Source organism: Nycticebus coucang, chromosome 13 (assembly GCF_027406575.1).
Source record: "Nycticebus coucang isolate mNycCou1 chromosome 13, mNycCou1.pri, whole genome shotgun sequence".
NCBI classification, from domain to species: Eukaryota; Metazoa; Chordata; class Mammalia; order Primates; family Lorisidae; genus Nycticebus; species Nycticebus coucang.
Window position 1 is genome coordinate 3,646,243 of NC_069792.1, and position 15,109 is coordinate 3,661,351.

The 15,109-nt window shown below is 42.2% G+C and overlaps 1 long non-coding RNA gene across 1 annotated transcript; it reads left to right on the forward strand.

Annotated features, from left to right (window-relative positions):
* Nucleotides 1–9,716: 9,716 nt before the first annotated feature.
* Nucleotides 9,717–14,577, forward strand: LOC128563650 (uncharacterized). The gene is made up of 3 exons (XR_008373848.1): nt 9,717–9,850; nt 10,999–11,179; nt 12,876–14,577. It is a non-coding gene; the product is annotated as an uncharacterized LOC128563650 (long non-coding RNA).
* The last annotated feature ends 532 nt before the right edge of the window (nt 14,578–15,109 follow it).

The window sequence follows — 15,109 nt, forward strand, 5'->3', positions numbered from 1 at the left end:
ATGAGGACAATTAATGACAATTAAGGTTATGGGGGGGTGCAGAAAGAGGGATGGAGGGAGGGGGGTGGGGCCTTAGTGTGTGTCACACTTTATGGGGGCAAGACATGATTGCAAGAGGGACTTTACCTAACAATTGCAATCAGTGTAACTGGCTTATTGTACCCTCAATGAATCCCCAACAATAAAAAAAAAAAAGGAAAAAAAAAAAAGAAAAAAAAAAAAAACAAAAATAAAAACAAAAACAAACTATTTTTGGTTCTAAAGTTATATTAAAAAGGGAGATATTGCTAAATTAACAAAGCACTCAGTAAAATTATTTCGATTATTTTTTCTACTCTGATGGTTAATTTATCTGTTTCCTTGGCTAGGCCGTAGTCACCAAGATGCTATATTTGGTCAAACATGAAGCTAGATATTGCTGTGAGGCTATTTTTTAGACATGATTAACATTTTAATGAGTAGAATTTGAGTAAAGCAGAGTATCCTCTGTAATGTGGGTGGATTTCAACCCATCATTTGAAGGCTGTAAGAGAAAAAACTGTGGGCCCCTGAGGAAGAGAGAACTTTGCCTCTCTGCACTGCTTTTGAACTTAACCTGCAACATCAACTCTCCTCTGGGTCTTGAGCCTGCTGGCCAACCCCGAAGAGTTTAGATTTCCCAGCCCCACAGTCATATAAGCCAATTCCTTTTTACTATTATTATTATTATTATTAAATCATAGCTGTGTACGTTAATGCAATCATGGGGCACCATACTCTGGTTTTATAGACCATTTGACATATTTTCTTTTTTTTTTTAATTTTTCATTTGACATATTTTCATCACACTGGTTAACATAGCTTTCCTGGCATTTTCTTAGTTATTGTGTTAAATGTCTTAACATATGAGCCAATTCTTTAAAATAATTCTGTCTCGGGGCAGCATCTGTGTGGCTCAAAGGAGTAGGACGCCAGCCCCGTATGCTGGAGGTGGCAAGTTCAAACGCAGCTCCGGCCCCAAACTGCAAACAAACAAACAAAAATAATAATTCATTACTATTATTTCCAGGCAAGTAGCTGGGAATTATCTACATTCTCTCTTTTGTTCTCTCTCTCAATCAATGTAAATATGTACACACACACACACACGCACGCACTTTATTGGTGATCTTTCTTTTGAGAACCCTAGGTAATATACTTACTGAGATTAATTTTCGGTCTTATGTTTTATTTAGGGATCATATGAAAGATGAGGTGATTTAAAATGTGAAATACTGACTGATACGTGAAAGGACACTGGGACTGTTTCTTTTCTTTTTCTTTTTTTGCAGTTTTTGGCTGGGGCTGGGTTTGAACCCTACTCCTTGAGCCACAGGCACCACCCCTGTTTTACCTTTTTTAATTGCCCAAGTCTGTAACCAAGGAGGTGAATACGCACACATCAAGCTATTAGCAGCTACTGATTACCTCCCACATCTCACAGCCTTCCACTTTCCTACTAAATGTAAATATTACAAGGAGTTAAAAGAAAATCATCCCACACAAATTCAGGTTTTATTTTCAGATATGCTGTTCTGTCCATCCGGAATGAATAGATATCACCAGGCTAACAGTTCAAAGCTCCACCCTCCTTCACATGAGCTGCATCGTGTCCTCACTTTGCTGATTTAAAGTATAATCCTCAAGGCTGGGAGTGGTGGCTCTGGGAGGCCTAGGCGGGTGGATTGCTTGAGCTCACGAGTTTGAGACCAGCGTGGGCAAAACCAAGACCCTGTCTCTACTAAAAATAAAAAAACTGAGGCAGGAGGATCACATAAGCCCAAGAGTTGGAGGTTGTTGTGAGCTATGATGCCACAGCACTCTATCCAGGCAACAGCTTGAGACACTGTCTCAAAAAAAAAAAAAAAAGCAAAGGCTCAGCATCTGTGGCTCAAGCAGCTAAGGTGCCAGCCACATACACCTGAGCTGCTGAGTTCGAATCCAGCCCGGGCCTGCCAAACAACAATGGCAGCTGCAACCCAAAAAATAGCTGGGTGTTGTGGCAGGCGCCTGTAGTCCCAGCTACTTGGGAGGTGGAGGCAGGAGAATCACTTGAGCCCAGGAGTTGGAGGTTGCTGTGAGCTGTGATGCCACATCACTCTACCCAGGGTGACAGCTTGAGGCTCTGTCTCAACAAAAACAAAAAACAAAAAAAAAAAGCAAGAAAAGAAAAAAAAATAAAGTTTAATTCTCACTCACATAGAACAATTTAGAGAGAATTTCAAGACTGTGATTGTATTTTACCATTGTCTGCAGATGACCACATTGAAAAACATTATTTCTTTTATTGAAAATGAACTTATTTTTTTAGACAGAGTTTCACTATGTCACTCTTTATAGAGGATGACGTGCTATAAAGAGTGCAGCTCACAGCAACCTCAAACTCTTGGGTTTAGGCGATTCTCTTGCCTCAGCCTCCCAAGTAGCTGGGACTACAGGTGCCCTCCCCAGCACCCAGTTGTTTTTGTGTAGTAGTTGTGATTGTTGATTAGCAGACCTGGGCCAGGTTTGAATCCGCCAGCGCCAGTGTATGTGGCTAGTGCCCTAACCACTGAGCAATGGGCACTGAGCCAGCCTACCTGTTGTTTCTTGGTATTGGGATGCACAAAGGACTGAAACATGGGGCTGGAAGAGTGACAGCCTCCACCCAAGTGTCCTAGGCTCCATCCCTAGAGATTCAGAGTTGTGAGGTCTCAGATAGCACCTCGAGTTTTAGGGATGTCTTGAATAAAGGGAAGTGCCTTCCCATTGTTAAGCCCTAAAGTTACTTCAGAGTTCCAAGGGACCCCTGACAGAATGTTCTTCAATAGTCTTTTTATTTTCAACCCAAGATGACACTTAGAAATAATAAGATAATGGCTTGGTGCCCATAGCACAGTGGTTACAGCACCAGCCACATACAGGTGGTATGGCGGGTTCAAACCTGGCCCAGGCCAGCTAAACAACTGCAACAACAACAACAAAAATAGCAGGGCGTTGTGGCGGGTGCCTGGAGTCCCAGCTACTTGGGAGGCTGAGGCAAGAGAATTGCTTAAGCCCAAGAGTGTGAGGTTGCTCTGAGCTGTGACGCCACAGCGCTCTACCAAGGGTGACAGAGTGAAACTCTATCTTAAAAAAAAAAACGAAAAAGCAAAAAATAAATAAGATATTTCTGCACTCATTTCTTCATCTTTTATTGATGTAATTTTTTTTTTTATTTGGCAATGTTTTTTGAACTTGAAAGCCAAAACTCACAGGAGAGGTGACCAAAAGACTTTCATTTATAACTCATAATTAAATTCATAATTTATTATAACATAATGCCTCCCTCATAGGCTCATCTAGAGGATTCTATATGTATTACTTATAAAGCACTCAGAACATTGCCTGGCACATGATGAGTGCCATATATCAGTCTGCAAAGGAGACCCCTGGTCAAATTCTGCAGAGGCAGCTTTGCCCAGGCAAGAGGAGCTGCCATCCTCTTTAACATAGGTTCCTATGAAAGGTTTTTTATTTTTTTAATTTCAGGTTAATGTGAGGGTACCAAGAACCAGTTCAAAATATTTGAATTTGGTCCAGGTGTGGTGCCTCATGCCTGTAATCCCAGCACTTGGGATGCTGAGGCAGGTGGATTGCTTGAGCTCAGCAGTTCAAGACCAGCCTGAACGAGAGCAAGATCCCATTTTTAAAAAATAGCTAGGTGTTGTGGCAGGTGCCTATAGTCCCAGCTACTTGGAAGGCTAAGGCAAGAGAATTGCTTAAGCCCAAGACTTTGAGGTTGATGTGAGCTGTGAGGCTATAGCACTCTACTGAGGGCAACATAGTGAGACTCTGTCTCAAAAAAAAAAAAAAAAAAAAAAATATATATATATATATATATATGTAGTTAGGTAGAGTCGCTCTTGTAGTTATGTACCACACTCAAAAGGTGTGCCAAACACCTACACTGGGCCCATTCAGTGGGAGCACCCCATCCCCTGCCCTCTCCCCCTCCTGTGTCCCCCTCTCCTAAAATTGAATTGAAATGAGTTTTCTCCTATGTAGGCACGCGTTAGTTCATCTGCTGGCTTCATATTAGTATTGAGTATGTCGGATACATTATGAATGTTTTGAGACACACTGTGTCATGGTCCATTATTTCACTTCCAAGAAGCACAGTTGACAGTGCTCTTCCTGATTCGTACGTCCAACTTTCTACTTGATTGGCTTATCTTATAGGTATTGCTGGAAGGGGTTCATTTGCAGACTTTATGTTTCTTGATTTTTTTCTTGAGACAGAGTTTCACTTTGTCGCCCTTGGTAGAGTGCCATGGCATCAGTGAGAGAGGATACCCGAGAAGGATGAGGTCTAGAAGAACAGGTCTTCTCAAGGGGACCACAGGGGTACACCTGCAGGGTCCTCTCCATGGTGACTCAGCTCTTGGGAATTTGTAAACTTAACTTCCTGGAACTTGGAAATTTCCAAGTTCTGTGAAATCCTGTAGTTCTGTGGGGCTGGAATAGCATCTCCCACTTAATTCAAACTGGCCAATGAGAAGGAAACCTGTGGGGTGGAACTTTTTGACTGTCACTAAAAGGGGAAAGAACAAGCCAGTCGGGGAACGTGGCCATTTGGAATTCTTCTATGCCATAAGCTCCCGGCTGGTGAATAAAGCCCTTCCTCTTATAAACCTGGTGTTTGGGTGCTCTTTCTCTCCGTTGGGCCTTGTCTTCTTGCAACATCACAACTCACAGCAACCTCCAGCTCTTGGGCTTAGGAGATTCTCTATTTTTTTGAGACAGAGCCTCAAGCTGTTGCCCTGGGTAGAGTGCTGTGGCATCACAGCTCACAGCAACCTCAAACTCCTGGGCTCAAGCAATTCTCCTGTCTCTGCCTCCCAAGTAGCTGGGACTACATGCCTGCCACAACGCCTGGCTATTTTTTGGTTGCAGCTGTCATTATTGTTTGGTGGGCCCAGACTGGATTCAAACCTGGCAGCTCAGGTGTATGTGGCTGGCGCCTCAGCCGCTTGAGCCACAGGCGCCAAGCCTAGGCAACTATCTTGCCTCAGCCTCCCAAGTAGCTGGGATTACAGGTACCTGCCGCAATGCCCGGCTATTTTTTTGTTGTTGCAGTTTGGCCGGGGTTGGATTCAAACCTGCCACCCTTGGTATATGGGACCAGCGCCCTACTCATTGAGCCACAGGCGCCACCCCATGTTTCTTGATTTTTGTGTGTCTCAAAACTTTTGTAGTGAACCATGTTTTGGCATTAATAGCATTAAATCTAAACCCTACCTTTCTTATTCAGAGACATTAAGGGGAGAACTTTATCTCTTTTGTGACAGAAATAAGAGAGAATACCTGGAAAAAGTAAGGTTTGAGAGAACAGAGGTCTTCTCAAGGAGACCCCAAGGATACACACCTCTGAGGTCCTCCCTGTGGTGACTCAGCATTCCGAATTTGTAGACCCAGCTTCCTGGGACCAGAAAACTAATGCTTGGTTCAGCCTCTGTAAAAGCCTGTGGTTCTATAAGAGCTGGAGCCCGCTTCTCCCTCTTGATTCAAACTGACCAGTGAGAAAGGTATCTGTGGGCTGGAACTTTTTGACTGGAGGGAAAAAAGGAAAGATCAAGCCAGTTGTGAGAAGCTAAGCTGAAGCAGTACAGAGAATGTATGTATTCTCTTGAGTTCAAAGTCTTCCCCCCTACACCCTTCCCCTGTGATTATCTAGTTTAGGTTTCAGTCTGATGTGAGGATGTTTGTCTCTGGAGACTCTGAGAAGGTCGACACAGACAATAAGTGTTGTAATATTGATAGAGTGAAAGTTACTTTGATGATATGATGTTTTCACAGGCGATTCACTGATGAATCACTGATGATATCACGTACGATTCTTTAGATAAGTTGTTAACATGAAAATCACCTTGCTGTTGTTTGAAAACTTTTGTATTGTTAGAATGGAGATTACATTGATGTTACTTCCTATCAGATAAAGTTAAAATTTTCTAGGTTGGTTTCCCTGTATTTCATTATAAAAGTGATTTGAATTGTGACTGAGGCAAAACGGAATTGAGAGGGTGCTCTGGGTGTTCTCCAGAATCACTGGCCTACTGACAAAGTTTGGTGGCCCTATCCCTGTCTCTGCATATTAGCTGACAGTGACAGGCGGCCAGACCCTCTCTGTCCAGTAACAATGTTAAGAGTCCTTAATTCTCTTACTGTTTTATAAATGACTGAAAAGCAATTGAGGGGTTCAAGTCATCTTGGTGCATATGTGCATACCCCCAAATAGCATTTGTCTGGGTGTTAGCATAGCTTCTATGCAATGAGTAAACTTGTACACTGTAATTTTGTTCGATGTGTTTGCAAAATACCGTGGAAGAAAATCCAACAATGTTTTAGCCAGTTATATTTTAAAAAAGAAAAAATTCACAACAGATTATGCTATTAAAATAAATATTCTTTTAGCCATAGGATGTCTTTAAATACATGAAAGTGTGTTTTTCTTGAGTGGATAAATGCAATAGTGTTTGCAGGTAAATTTTATATGAGGCTTAATTTATAATTTTGTCCTTGTATAACGGTATTAAAAAGTGGTTCATGTCTAACGATTTTTTAAAAACAGTGCCATAAATAAATGTCATGCCTCATAGAAATCATAGTTTTCCCAACGATGAAAATGACAGGAAACAGGGCTGTTGAATTCTAGGAAGTTGTCTTTACCAAAGACAATGCCTTTTTAAATTTTGACATTCTTTTTAAGTCGTGCCTTCTCAGATAAGCTTGTGGGGCAGTGGGTGGTTATCTACAATGAATTTTGGTTACATTGATGGTATTACAAAAGCTCTGGCCTTTTCAAATAGTCAGGTTTTACGGCACTCTACTTGTGTGTCAACTGAAAATAAAAAGGAACATATCAATGACAAAGTATTTTTTCCTAAAGAAGAATAATAGCACTTCGTTTTTGTAAATTGTCTTTTGCCTTTGAATATAACAGAACAGAACATTGAAGGAATTTATAATTAGTAAGATGAAACTGCTACTCCCTGGTTAGGATGATTAATGCATGGAAATAACAGATGGTAGAGCCGGCCTACGGCAGACCGGGGTCCAGAGGAAACACAGGGTCACTGGCAGGGGAGAGAAAAGAGAAGTTGTTACTCTATTTTAAATAAACGGAAGGAGGGAGAAAAAAACAAGAAAATGCATAGAGGAAGTGATTGGTGACCACAGAACAAATGGCACCTGTTAAATGAGACAGCATGAGAGATCCCTAAGCCTGGGAGATCACCAAGGCCGCCCGTGGTTTTACTGGGGACGACCAAGTTGGGAACAACACAACAGGAAGATGCAAGAGTGAACTCATGGGCCTCCTCAAAGGTGAGGACTTCCATCTTTCTCACCTGAGCTATTTCCACAGCCTCTTAAGTGGTTACCCTGCCCTCCGTCTCACTGGTAGAAAGCCATGGCCACATAGCTCACGACAACTTCCAACTCTTGGGCTCAAGAGAGCCTCTTGCCTCAATTTTTCTATTTTTAGTAGAGACGGGTCTTGCTTTGCTCAGGCTGGTCTTGAACTCATGAGCTCGAGCAATCCACCCACCTAGGCCTCCCAGAGTGCTGGGATTACAGGCATGAGCCACTGAGCCCAGCCCCATTGAAACTTCTTAATAATGGTAACCCACAACTCTTTGGAACGGCAAGATCTAGGTAAAATTTGGCAAACCCTGGCAACTTCACAGTCTGTGGAAGACTAATAGCCCTGAAATATTAGTAGGAATTTTGGGGCCTGCTCTGTTCCTCTGCTTCTATTTCTACAAGGGCTGACTCTGGGTACCACCAAGTTATCCCGTATGGCAAGCCTGGTTCCTGGGAGTATCCACAAGAAAATAAAAGTTAAATGATCTTCTCACACAAATAACGCATCTAGTCAGGGGTATACAAATCGCTGAAGTTCTGTGGTTCTTTGCCGGCATTTCTTTCTCTCTCCTTGCTGCCCTCTCTTTTCTCTTCCCACACTCTTGCCTCACTTTTTTCTCTGGGGCAAGACAAACCCTTGCTCACTGCTGCACGTGGATGCCTGGGCATGACTTTGGGGTCTCACCAGCCATCTCAAGGTGCTAATCAAAGCATTTTCCCTCTAAAAGAGAGTTCTTGTGTTCTGGATATCTTCTTGTCCCTCAGAATTTTCCATCTCTCCTGCCCTGCGGTCCAAGAAGCCTTAGAAATGCATCAGCACAAATTTATCATCTTAGGCTTCCAGTTAGTTTCAGCCAATAGGAGGCAGCAAACACTGCCAGGGCCTGGGACAAGGCGAGATCCAGGTGTGAGTTCTCTGGTCCCTGCCCCGAGGTTTGGAGGTTTGGGTGCCTCCCTCTGGTCGCCCTCTCTGGGTTTTGATCATTCTTCCTTTGTTGTTCCAGACCTAGGGCTGGCAAAGGCTCTTAGGGGGTAGGGTTGGGGCGGAGGGACTGGCATTATCCCTTCTTGGTGTCTTGAAACCCAGACTCACTTTTTTTGTTTTTTGGGTTTTTTGAGACAGAGTCTCACTCTGTCACTTGGGTAGAATGCTGTGGTGTCATAGCTCACAGCAACCTCAAACTCTTAGACTCAAGCAATCTGTTTGCCTCAGCCTCCTGAGTAGCTGGGACGACAGGCATGTGCCACTATGCCTGGCTATTTTTTCTATTTTTTAGTAGAGACAGGGTCTTGCTCAGGCTGGTCTTCAATTCCTGAGCTCAAAGTATCCTCCCACCTTCCACCTAGCACATCCCTCCCAAAGTGCTAGGATCACAGGCGTGAGCCCCTGCACCTGGCCTACAAATGGTCTGTCAAAAATAACTAAGAAAATGCTACAAAAGCTATGTTAACTAATGTGATGAAAATGTGTCAAACGATCTATGAACCAAGTGTATGGTGCCCCACGATCATACTAATGTACCCAGCTATGGTTTAATAAAAATAAATTAAAAAAAAAATGTTCTTCAAATCACCCATCTTGACTGTGCCAAGACCCTGACTTCCTTCAAGGGACTTGGTGCCTACTACTGTGATTGTTGCAATTTCTCCACATGATGACAGAGAGTTTTATAGCATGTTCTGGCATTTTCTAGTTAGGCCCACTTTATGTTTCCATTCTCGCCAAATTTCCAACCTTTCCTTGAACCTAACAGTGTTGTAAATCGAGGCCTTTGTGCTCACTCGGTCCCTTCCTGCAATGTGAGAGGCCCTTTCCTTTTGGGCCTCAAAGAAAGCCCAAAAGAAAAGGTCCTGAGAAAGGCCCTGAGAAAGCCTCCAAAGTCTGAGAAAGACTTAGACTCTGTGCTTCTGTGAGGTCATTACTTTGTGGTATGTCTGTCTCCTCACAGGAATCATGTCTTCTTTGATTCATTCATTCATTCACCCAGACAAATATCTGCTATGTCCAGCCACTGTTCTAAATTCATGGAAACACAGCATTGATGAAACAAAGTCCCTGGCCTCATTGAGTTTATATTCTAGGGAGAGAGACAAAACACTGGTGAACAAACAGATTTATTTATTTTTGTTGCAGTTGTCAGTGTTGTTTAGCAGGCCTGAACCAGGTTCAAACCCGCCAGCTTTGGCATGTGGCTGGCACCGTAACCACTGTGCTATGGATGCCGAGCCAGAACAAACAGATTCATGACGTGCCCAGTAGGGTTAAGTATTACAGAGATAGAGGAAGCAGGCTGGGAGAGACCTGGGCCAGACGAGGAGGCTCCAGTGCAGGAGGGTTGTTCTGCAAGGCCTGAGTGAAGAGACGGTGTTTGAGCAGAGACCTGAATGACGTGAAGATAGTGTCTGACTGTAGACCTTCTCTCCAAGGAAACCCAGTGCAAGAATCAAGGTGGGAAGTGTCTTACCAAGGTTGAGGAAGAGGACAGGGCTGGAGCAATGAGGGAGCTCTAGGGTAGGAGGTGAAGGCACCTCAGTGTAGGCCAGTCCAAGACGAGCCTGGCACCTCAGGGTCACAGATTCAGAGGACCCCAGACAGCTGTGAGCAGAGGTCACCCTGACTTGACTGTGCACTTTTTTAGCCCCAATGCTTTGTCCAGTGCCTGCGTGAGTGGCTGATGAAATTGTAGTAGTTCTCAATTACTTGTGTAACCTTTTTTCCTTCAGCCAACAGAACTTTCCTAAGTGCTATAAAAGTAACAGTAGCTTGTTTACGGATGTAACACCAGGCATTACAGTTGTCATCTGAGATGACAAGGCTGGGAAGTGATAATCTCTGGCCAATCCTGCCCATTTCTGGTGTTTCTGCCTCTGAGTCTGTGTATGGTGTGGAAATTTCCATTCCAATCTCAGGCTCCAGGCAAACTCTCAGCCTCCATGGAGCTTGCTATGTAAACTTGAAGCCAGAAGGCAAAGATGTCAGAACCGTGAGCTTATTTTTCACAAAATTTGGCTGCTAGTACCACTTTCTTAAGTCAATTTTCATTGAATTTAAAAAATGATAGCAAAGAGGATGATGAACAATAAGAAAACCCCATAATGATAACCCAGGTACTAATTAGAATGATTTCCTTGCTAAAAATATATATTTGTGAAATGTTTTGATAGTATCACTCAAATCAAAATCAGGAATTGCCTATAAGGGATGGTGATTTTATTATGCCTTTTCTTTTGCAAATTTCAGTGTAATGTGATTACTTGGCAAAGTAAGAAACTAGATAAGAACAGAAAAGGGTTGCTCTCTGATTCCTTGTTGATATTTAGGTTAGCTTCCAGATTATGCGAATATTTGACCAGAAGGAAATGCCATTCTAGAGGTTCCAGTAAGACTAATTGCTTCTGTTAGATATATTTTGTAATTGAGTATTCTGAAAGGAAAACATATAAAAAGTATGTTTTTAATTTCACAACTCCACAGTTCTGAATCTTTTATTCATTAAATAAATAGCACATCAAGAAGGCAAGTTATGAATAAACATAAAGCAGATTGGTCACAGAAGATAGACCTATACCTTAATTAAATTTAACCCATAAACACAGCTCCCAACTACGGTGTGAGTGTTGACTCAGAGCAGATGGTCCTCCTTCTGGTTACGTCCCGGGGATTTACCCACACCACTGTGACTGCCATCCAGCAAAGCTCCTGATGGAAAAGCTTCAGCCCAGGAGTTCAGCTGGCTGTGCTCCAGTCGTGGTTCTTTGCCCCATCAAGAAAATGAACGTATGTACAAATCCAGAATAAAGTGATTGCTTCCCTAAAGATGGTTTAATTAAAAAAAAAAAAAAGATGGTTTAATTACCCAACTTTAAAAAAGAGTTGGAAATGGAATCTTCTTTAATAAATCAACTATAACAAATCCACCAGAGATTAAAAAAGAAGAAATGAGGTTGAATTGCCTTGTGAGAGATCTAATTTAAGCACAAGAAAGATTTTTGTAATAGAAAAACTATCTAGACATAGAAAACAGGTCACTGAATGATCCTAAGAAATATTTCTCACTTAACGTCTGTAATATTATGGCAGAAAGCCGTATATTGAGAAGACTAAGTAGTTTAGAAGTTGAAAACATTGATTTTTTTTTTTTTTTTTGAGGCAGAGTTTCACTTTATTGCCCTTGGTAGAGAGCCAGGGTTGCTCACAACAACCTCAAATTCTTGGGCTTAAGCGATTCTCTTGCCTCAGCCTCCTATTTGTTGTAGTTGTTGTTGTTTGGCAGGCCTGGACCGGGTTTGAACCCGCCAACACCAGTGTATGTGGCTGGTGCCCTAGCCTCTGAGCTACAGGTCCTGAGCCAATTTTTTTTTTTTTTAATTGAGACAGAGTCTCACTTTGTCACCCTCAGTAGAGTGCTGTGGCATCATAGCTCACAACAACCTCAAACTCTTGGGCTTAAGTGATTCTCTTGCCTCAGCCTCCCAAGTAGCTGGGACTACAAATGCCTGCCACAATGCCCAGCTATTTTTTTGTTTGTTTGTTTTAGCAGGCCCCTGGCCAAGTTCAAACCCACCAGCCCCAGAGCATGTGGCCAGCACCCTAATCACTGAGCTATGGGTGCCCAGCCAAAACTGATTTATTTATTTATTTATTTATTTATTTGAGACAGAGCCTCAAGCTGTCACCCTGGGTAGAGTGCTGTGGCCTCGCAGCTCACAGCAACCTCAAGCTCTTGAGCTTAGGAGATTCTCTTGCCTCAGCCTCCCGAGTAGCCTGGACTATAGGAACCCACTACAACACCCAGCTTTTTTCTGCAGTTTTTGGCCGGGGCTGGGTTTGAACCCGCCACCTCCGGCATATGGGGCTGGCTCCCTACTCCTTTGAGCCACAGGCGCCGCCCTATTTTGTTTTTTTTGAGACAGAGTCTCATTATGTCACCCTCGGTAGAATGCTGTGCCGTCACAGCTCACAGCAACCTCAAACTCTCAGGCTTAAGTGATTCTTTTGCCTCAGACTCCCAAGTAGCTGGGAGGACAAGCCGTCATTTTTTGCTGTTGTTGCAGTTGTTTAGCTTGCCCTGGCTAGGCTTGAACCTGCCACCCTCGGTGTATGTGGCCGGTGCTGTAACCACTGGGCTACAAGTGCCGAGCCTTCTTCTTCTTTTATTATTATTTTTTAAATAAGCAGTCTTCTATTCAAATAATCATGAGAGTCAAATATTTTTAGTACTCATCTTTATCCTTCATTATTAATCAATTGATATTACGCAAGAGCTCTCTTTCATTCTTTGCCAGTTACTCTCTATAATTGTAATATTTAAAAGATAATTTTACTGGGTATTTATCTATGTCTTTTTCATTTTTATAATTTATAAAATTTATAAATTTTATGATTTTTATAATTATTATAAAACATACATAATATAAAATTTATCAGTTTAATCATTTTCTTTTCTTTTCTTTTTTTTTTTTTTTTGAGACAGAGCCTCAAGCTATCCCCCTGGGTAGAGTGCCATGGCATCACAGCTCACAGCAACCTCCAAATCCTGCGCTCAAGCAATTCTCCTGCCTCCGCCTCCCAAGTAGCTGGGGACGCCCACCTATTTTTAGGGATGGGGTCTTGCTCTTGCTCAGGCTGGTCTCCAACCATGAGCTCAGGCAATGTACCCACCTTGGCCTCCCATAGTGCTGGGATTATAGGCGTGAGCCACTGCGCCCAGTTCTAATTTAGTTCTTGTTTTCAATTGTTTTTGTTATTTATTCAGAGGTGAAATTGCTATATCATGTAGTAATCCTATGTTTAATTTCTGAGGAATTAGCATACTGTTTTCCTTAGCAGCTGTACCATTTTACTTTCTAACCATTGATGCACAAGGGTTTCTGTTTATCCATATCCTCATCAACACTTGTTATTTTATTTTTTTTAATAATAGCTTTCTCAATGAGTATAAGGTGATGTCTCCAAGTGATTGTGATTGTATTTCTTTACTGATTTCTTCACTGGTCATTTTATATCTTCTTTGGAGATATGTCTATTCAAGTCCTTTGCCCATTAAAACAATTTTAATGCTAGATTTAAATTCCTGGGCTCAAGCTAAACTCCTGCCTCAGCCTTCCAAGTACCTGAAACTATAGAACTTAAATGAGAGTGACCACCCACTTTTTGCCCATTTTTTGAATTGAATTGTTTGTTTTGTGTTGTTGTCTTGTCAGAGTTTAAAAAATATATATATAGAGAGAGGAAATTAATCCCTTAAACGAATAATTGGCAAACGTTTTTCTCTCCCTCTGTAGTTGGCTGTGTTAGTTAGCTACAGCAAAATGCCATAGATTGGGTGGCTTATGCGACAGAAATTTATTTTCTCCCATATATTTTCCCAGTTCTGGAGCCTAGAAAGTCTAAGATCTGCTTGGCTTGACTCCTGCTGAGGATTTTTTTCCTGGCTTGTCAGCAACCACTGTCTTGCCTTAGATCAGCAGTACGCAACTTTTTGGCACCAGGGACCAGTTTCACGTGAGACAATTTTTCTGGGAGAAGGGTGAGTGTGGAGGGAATGGCTTTGACATGTGTCTGTAAGCAACTGACTTAGTACGGTCTCCGCTAATGATCATGTGTATTTGTAGCTGCTCCCCGGTGCTGGCGTCACTGTCTCAGCTGCACCTCAGATCGTCAGGCATTAGGTTTGCATAAAGAGTGAAACCTGGATCCCTCACATGCTCCTGTGAGACTCCAACACCATCACTGATCTGATAGCAGGCGGAGCTCTGGTCATGCTGAGGAGCTTGGGAGCCGCTGTAAATAAAAATGAAGTTCTTCTCACCTCCTGCTGTGCAGTCCTGTTCCTAACAGGCCATGGACCAGCCCAATCTGTGCCACTCTGTCTCAATAAAGAAAAAAAAAAATTCTCCAAATGGAGAGGAGATGGAACATTTAATCCATTGTGAGCAGTCTCAGGCCTCCAAAGGTTGACTAAACACCTGTCTAGTCCCATTGTGACCTCCAGAAACTCATTCAGATTCCAGGGCCATTTTTTTTTAATCTCTAAGTTCTCATTTAATTCTAATTTCTATTTAGATTGATTATAGAACTAACACTCAAGTTTTTCTTTCTTCTTCTTTTTTTTTTTTTTGAGACAGAGCCTCAAGCTATCCCCCTGGGTAGAGTGCCATGGCTTCACAGCTCACAGCAACCTCCCACTCTCTTGGGCTCAAGCGATTCTCCTGCCTCAGCCTCCCAAGTAGCTGGGACTACAGGCGCCTGCTACAGTGCCCCGCTATTTTTTGGTTGTAGCTGTCATTGTTGTTTGTCAGGGCCCAGCCTGGATTCTAACCCACCAGCCTAGGTGTATGTGGCTGGCACCTTAGCCATTTGAGCCACAGGTGCCGAGCCCACGTTTTTCTTCTTAATATTGAGGAAATTATACTTTCAAATTATACTTCCAGAATGAGTTGAATCTAGGGTCACTACTCAGATTATTTTATTCTTTTTTTTGCTCTCCATCCTCACATTTTTCTTAAAATCTTAAAACATTATGTGGTGCTATAAATATCTTTGTAACTAAGTTTTTTTTACATTCTTTTATGTAAGGTCACTCAGTATACTAACTTATGAGCAAATTAATTTTATTCAACATTATTATTGTACATGTTATTAAAATTTTATTGCTAATAACTTCCAAAGATAGTTTTACTTAATAAGCATTTAATTCCACATTAT